The sequence below is a fragment of the Pipistrellus kuhlii genome, unplaced genomic scaffold, assembly GCF_014108245.1.
Source record: "Pipistrellus kuhlii isolate mPipKuh1 unplaced genomic scaffold, mPipKuh1.p scaffold_m20_p_85, whole genome shotgun sequence".
NCBI lineage: Eukaryota > Metazoa > Chordata > Mammalia > Chiroptera > Vespertilionidae > Pipistrellus > Pipistrellus kuhlii.
Genome location: NW_023425590.1, coordinates 562,418 through 568,417, shown reverse-complemented (window position 1 = coordinate 568,417; position 6,000 = coordinate 562,418).

The following is a 6,000-nucleotide window of genomic DNA, read 5'->3' as shown; positions in this document are numbered from 1 at the left end:
AATGCACATTTCTTCTTCTGGAATGTTCCCTCTCCAGGGAGCTCGCGGCCATTAGGGCTTTCATCGCAGCCTTCGCCGGATACAGGGCCCCTGGAGCCTGGCGCAGAGGGAGCAGGGGTGGGCCTGGGGCACCGCCAGAGGTGGAGGGGTCCAGGCGGAGGAGAGTGGGGGCGGCAAGTCCATGGCCTCGGCTTCTCTCGGGGAGAGGGCGGGGGGAAGAGAGGGGGAGGGAGAGGGGGAGAGAGAGGGAGGGGAGAGGGGGGATTGCTGTTGGTGGGAGGCTCAGGGAACCCCTTGCAGCGTGTCTCCTGTTTTGTCTCCGCAGCCGCGCAGGGAGGCCCACTCACCATCGTGCTTCGGTGAGGAGGAGGCTGAGGCTCGGAGGCTAAGGATCTGTCCCAGGCCAGGCTGCCTGGAGGAAGAGCCGCTGCTTTCCTGGCCTCTGTCCTCCTGCTAGCCACCAGCAGCTGGCCTAGGGCCCGCTGGGGCCCACCGTCTTCCCACAACAGGGAAGATTTGTGCTCTGACCTGGGGCCGGAACCTGAAAAAGCCCCGCGCCTGATCGAGTTTGACTCATATGACCCCGTGCCCTGCTTCACACTCCCCTGGCAGGACTGTCGGCAGGGAAAGAGCTGAGTGAGAGTCCAGGCGATCCACCCCCCACCTCCACCCCCACTCCCACCCCCACCCCACCCCCACCTCCACCCCCACCTCCACCTCCACTCCCACCCCCACCCCACCCCCACCTTCACCCCCACTCCCACCCCCTCCCCACCCCCACCCCAGTGCAGACACTGTCACTGTCCTGATTGTACCCATGTGAGCTCGAGGGCTCTCACAGCAGAACTAAGCTCTAACCCAACGTGTGACGCCAGAGCCAGCGCTAACCACTGCCCTGCGTGGCCTCCACTGGCTCAGTCCTTTGCACAGAGGAGACACACTAGGCGTGTTTGATGAGTGACTGAATGAGAGCCTGGCTGACACCCTCCTGACTCAGGCAGCCGACGTCAGTAAGAACAGGGATGACTCCCATGGCTGCGAAGGTGGGCAGCCCACTTTCCTGGGGGTCTGGCCCCGCGGGAGTTACCTGCTGTCGCTTCCTCTCTCCGTCTTCTGTCGTCGTCACAGGAGAATATGCCGGGGTTGGCCTGCTGGTCCCAGGAGGGAGGAGAGACACCGGGAGCAGAGCCCAGCCCAGCTGGCCACGGGCACATGGGTACCAACAGCAGAACCCGCTGCTGAGCCCCGCCTCGCTCAGAGCCGGCACCAGCCAACGCCTGGCTGCGCTAAGCCCCCGGCTTTGGCAATGACGCGTCGTAGAGCGGTCGCTGTCTCGGGTGACCTGAGGCAGGTTACGGACCACACCTGCGCCTCCCCTTTCCATCTGTAAAGCGAGAATGAATGCCTGCCTTCTGATGTTCTGAGGACCAGAGGAGACCACATCGGCAAAGCACTTAGGGAGAGGCCTGGCTCGTAGCAAGCCTCCACGTCCGTTTGTCCAGACCAGTGGTCGGCAAACTCAATCAACAAACTGAGCCAAATATCAACAGGACAACAACTGAAATTTCTTTTGGGAGCCCAGTTTTTAAAACTTAAACTCTATAGGTAGGTACCTTGTTATTAACTTAATTAGGGGACTCCTAAGCTGGCCTTTGCTAAAAACTCAAGGGGCCAAAGAGCTGCATGTGGCTCACCAGCCGCAGTTTGCCGACCACGGTCTAGTAAAACACATGCCTTCCCATGTATTTGAATGATGCCTGTCTCCCCCACGTGCCTGGGAGCTCCTTGAGGTCAGAAGCCACACCCGTGTGCCCACAGTGTCCCCAGGACTAGCGAGCACAGCGCTTGGCCCTAGGAGGCAGTGCAGTGTTGAATTGATAAAGAGTTTTTTCTGTCCATAGTAATTGTAAGACCAGAGATTGAACTTCCTTTTGCATTAAAAACCCCCACACACCGCCATTTAATGAGCACTTACTAAATGCCAGGCTCCATATGAAACGACTTTAGACACGTCCCTCGGCGGGGACTCTCTGTAACACACCACCACGGCGTTTACACAACTGAGGACCAAACAACTGAGCCGCACGCTCCCACAGTTCTGGAGGCCGAGGCCCAAGATCAAGTGGCAGCACGAGCTGGTTCTGGTGAAGGCTCTTTTCTTGGCTTGATGATGGCGGGGGGGAGAGAGAGAGAGACAGAGACAGAGTCAGAGACAGAGCGAGCTGTCTGGTGCCTCTTATTCAGACAGTAATCTCCAGGAGACCCCGGGCTCATGACCTCATCTAAACCTAGTTACCCCCACGGCCCTCCTCCCAGTCCATCCCGCCAGCGGTTTGAACACATCAATGTGGGCGGCGGGTTGTGACGGGGGACACAGTTCAGACCACAGAACACCCCACGTAGGCAGAGCACTGCCCTCGCAGTGGAGACAGGGAACAGGCTCAGGAGGTTAAGCCATTTGCCCAAAGCCTTGGGGCCGGGAAGCAGCCGGTTACCCCAAGCCCGAGACGGAACCCTACTTCCTTTCTCCACCGTCACGCCTCATCTCGGTGTGCAGTGTTTGCGGACGGCAGCTCTGAGCGAGGAGAGGGAGGGCCCGGCGCCGGTATCCAGAGGGGTCGGTGTGAGGGGGCAGACTCAGCCCCAGCGGAGCAGGCCCAGGGGGAACGTGTAATGAGAGAGAGGAGCGCCCCTGCAGGAGAGTCTGCTGGCGTCTGGCTGCCGAGGAAGCCCCGCGTCAGCATGTCCTCCCGGCAGCTGCCTCCCGGTCCCCAGCAGGCACTTTCCGCCGGCGCTTTGCTGGCCACAGCTCCCCCAGGGCCACTTCCGGAGCAGAACACAGAACAGGAGGCGGCGGCCAGATGAGATGCGTCTGAGGCGTTCCTCCCCGCAGGCGGGCGGGGCGGCTGGGACTCGGTGGCTGAGAGGCTCCAAGCTGCTAAGCCAGGGGGTTGGGGGTGTGTGTCTACCTCGAGGGACCCCCAGGGGATCCCGACAGGACATGGCATCGTGGCGGCTTCTTTGCCCCCCCCCCCGCCCCCTTCGCTGGCATCACACTCCCCTCCGGGGCCCTTGGCAGAAGGCGGGGCTGGAGGAGGCAGCCCTGTCACCAGGAGGCAGGAGTCTGGGAGTTGGGTGTCCACGGCCAGCCGTGCAGCCACGCACAGTCCTGGCGCTCTGAGCCCTCGTTTCCCCATGTGGAGCCGGGGGGCTCTGAGTGCTCCGGGAGCTGTCACTCAGGGTCCTGAATAAACAACCACGGAAAGGCCTGCGCCTTCATGGACCACCTTCCACACCGAGGTCCAGGCACAGACTTCCCTTTTCGCACACAGTCTCACGTGGTCTTTACGAACCCCCGGGAGAGGTCGTCCAGTCGATTCGCTCTTTGTTTTACAAACTAGAAAACGGGATCTCAGGGGAAAGGAATCAAACTTTCTCTCCGTGACAGTTGCTTACACAGTGGGGCATCCACGCAGCATCCGTTTCCGCCACCTCCTTCCTAGAAGGACGCTCATCTCGCCCAGGTTAACCCTCTGGGACGTGGCCACATCCCGGATCCAGATCTCAGATCCATCGTCTCTAAGCAAAGCAGCGCCCTGGGGTTCGAGGGCGATGCCAGGGGGATCCCGTTGGTTTGCAGTGGTCACCCAGTTTGTGGGGGTCTCCTGAGCTGATGCTGGTGCCTGGCCTGTGGCCCCGGGCCTGCAGGCAGCCCTCCGGTGGGCCTGAGGGCGCCCCCCAGGGTGGGCCCGCGTTTGGCAGAGGGATGGAAGAGGCTGAGTGGCTGATGACCTTGGTGCTATTGAACCACCCTCCCCATGGCCTGTCCTCCCTCTAGACTTCCTGTCTGGTCAGATAATCAATTTTCTTTCTTTCTTTCTTTCTTTTTTTCTTCTTCAATTCAGTGGAAACCTGATGGATACAGTCATAAATGCAGATACGATATAAGTCACTCCAACTCCAGACTCATGCTCTTTCTAATCAGTACCTAAAGGATAAAGATGCCTTGCCTGTCTCATTAAATGACTTAACAAGCATTTACTGAATGACCACAAAGTGTGCAAATTTTTCACAGGAAACTGTTTAATTTGCATCACAGCCTGGGAAGGAAGGTTAACTTGTGCTTACGGACACGCAGGGACTTTCAGTGACAGGTAAAGGTGGCATAGCCAGAGGAGGCTGAACGTGGCTTCCAACCGAGATATCTGGGTCCCAAGCGGGTTTCCTCCCCGGGCCTGCTCCATCCCAGGGAGATCGCCAGGAAGCCACGGAATGGAATGGGCTTTGCTCCCAGCTCTAACTTCCCCCTGTGCTCTCCAGAAAGCTGCCCTGGGAACAAACAGAGGGCTTATCACAGGCCCTCTCCCATCCTCAGGCCAGGTGAGAAGGGCCTCTGAAAGTAAGGAGGAGGCGGGGCCCGAACTACTGCTTCTTTCCCATCATCCCTCCCTCGGGGAGCTGCTGCGGGAACTCTGCCGAATCTCTAGTCCCCGATGCACTTCCTCCCGGGGCAATGGCTTCTTCAGCAGCACGAGTTCATTGAGCACCTACTACATGCCACAGTCGGCTCTGAGCGCCCAGGGGAGGCCCGCTCGAACACGAAGGTCTAGCTGCCGGGAGCCTCCCTCCCAGGGGGTGCCGGCTGGGGGTTAATCTTTGCTGGGCAGCGTTTTCCAGTTGCGCAGGGCTGTGTTTGGGGGCACCTCTCATGCTTCCCTCCCTCTTGCTTCTCATTGTCTCCTGATGTCACTTTCTAGCAAGGCACGCCCTGCCCCCCTCTCTGGCCTCCTCCCCCAGCCCTCCCTGCCACCGGCCTTCCAGCCCAGCCACAACCATGCCTTACCCCCTTCCGTCCCCAGGAAACTCCTATGCATTCTTCAAAACCCAACCCAATGTTATCTCCTCAGGAGAGACTTCCAAAATCTGGACTGAGAGAGCACCCCGAAATACCCCTGTGACCACGGGGACCACAAGAACACGCGCTCCCGGAGGCGGACACTGCTGCTCGCTGCTGGGCCCATGGAGCCTGGCCGTCGGGCACGCACTGAGTATGTGCTCAGTCAGTGCAGGCGTCAGTGCAGGCGTGAGCGAGCACACGCAGCACCTCCCCGACCGCTCCTGGGGTGGGGCTGACGCACCTGCTCCTCAGTCTGTGGACGACAGGGAGGAGCGGGCCTCTTTCCGGCATCTGTGACCGGGAGTGAGGAGGCGTGAGGGGCGCTGGGCTCACGGTGATAAACCCAGCCGGCGTGCTCACCGACACGGTGACACGCATCCCATGCCCCGTCCGCCCTGACTCTTCCAGAGAGCACGTGAAGCACAGGAGGCCCCATACCAGCAATTCTGCAGGAGCCGTGTGACCTGGGACCAGAAACAGCGGATATTATATGTCACCGGGAATACAGGCCTGAGAGCAGGAAGCTGCCTGGCCCTGCCTCCGTCACAGCTGAGGGCACAGCCCGGACAGGAGGTGGCCGCAGAGCTTCCTGCCATCACTGGCCTGCTGTTCCGACCAAAATGTTAATTGTTTGTTTGTTTGTTTTCATCCTCAGTCACTCACTCAGTCACTCATCCATTCACTCACTCATCCATCCACTCACCTATTCACTCACTCCCTCCCTCCCTCACCGAGTGTGGGCTGAGCATCGTCTCTGTGCTGAGCCCCGTGCTGGTGCTGGAGTTGCACAGCCTATGGGAAGGCCACCGAGTCGGCATCGGCCTGCGGGCAAATTCTAGCCCTGCTTCTCCTCTCTGGGGTCCTTGGGCAAGCCACGTCCTTCGCGGAGTCCCAGTGCCGGTGCCAGGCCAGGGCACACTGCAGGACACCTCACTCTGTCGCCACCCACCTGAGCTCCAATGGGGACCCCAGGCTTCGGGGGCTTAATCGCTTCTCTGATAACCATCCTGGGCCATAAGCGCTGACAGCGGCCCCGGGTGGGCGGTCTGACACTTGGACGGGTTGCATCTCCTCTGGGGAGCATTGCTGCTGCTCGGGGAGAC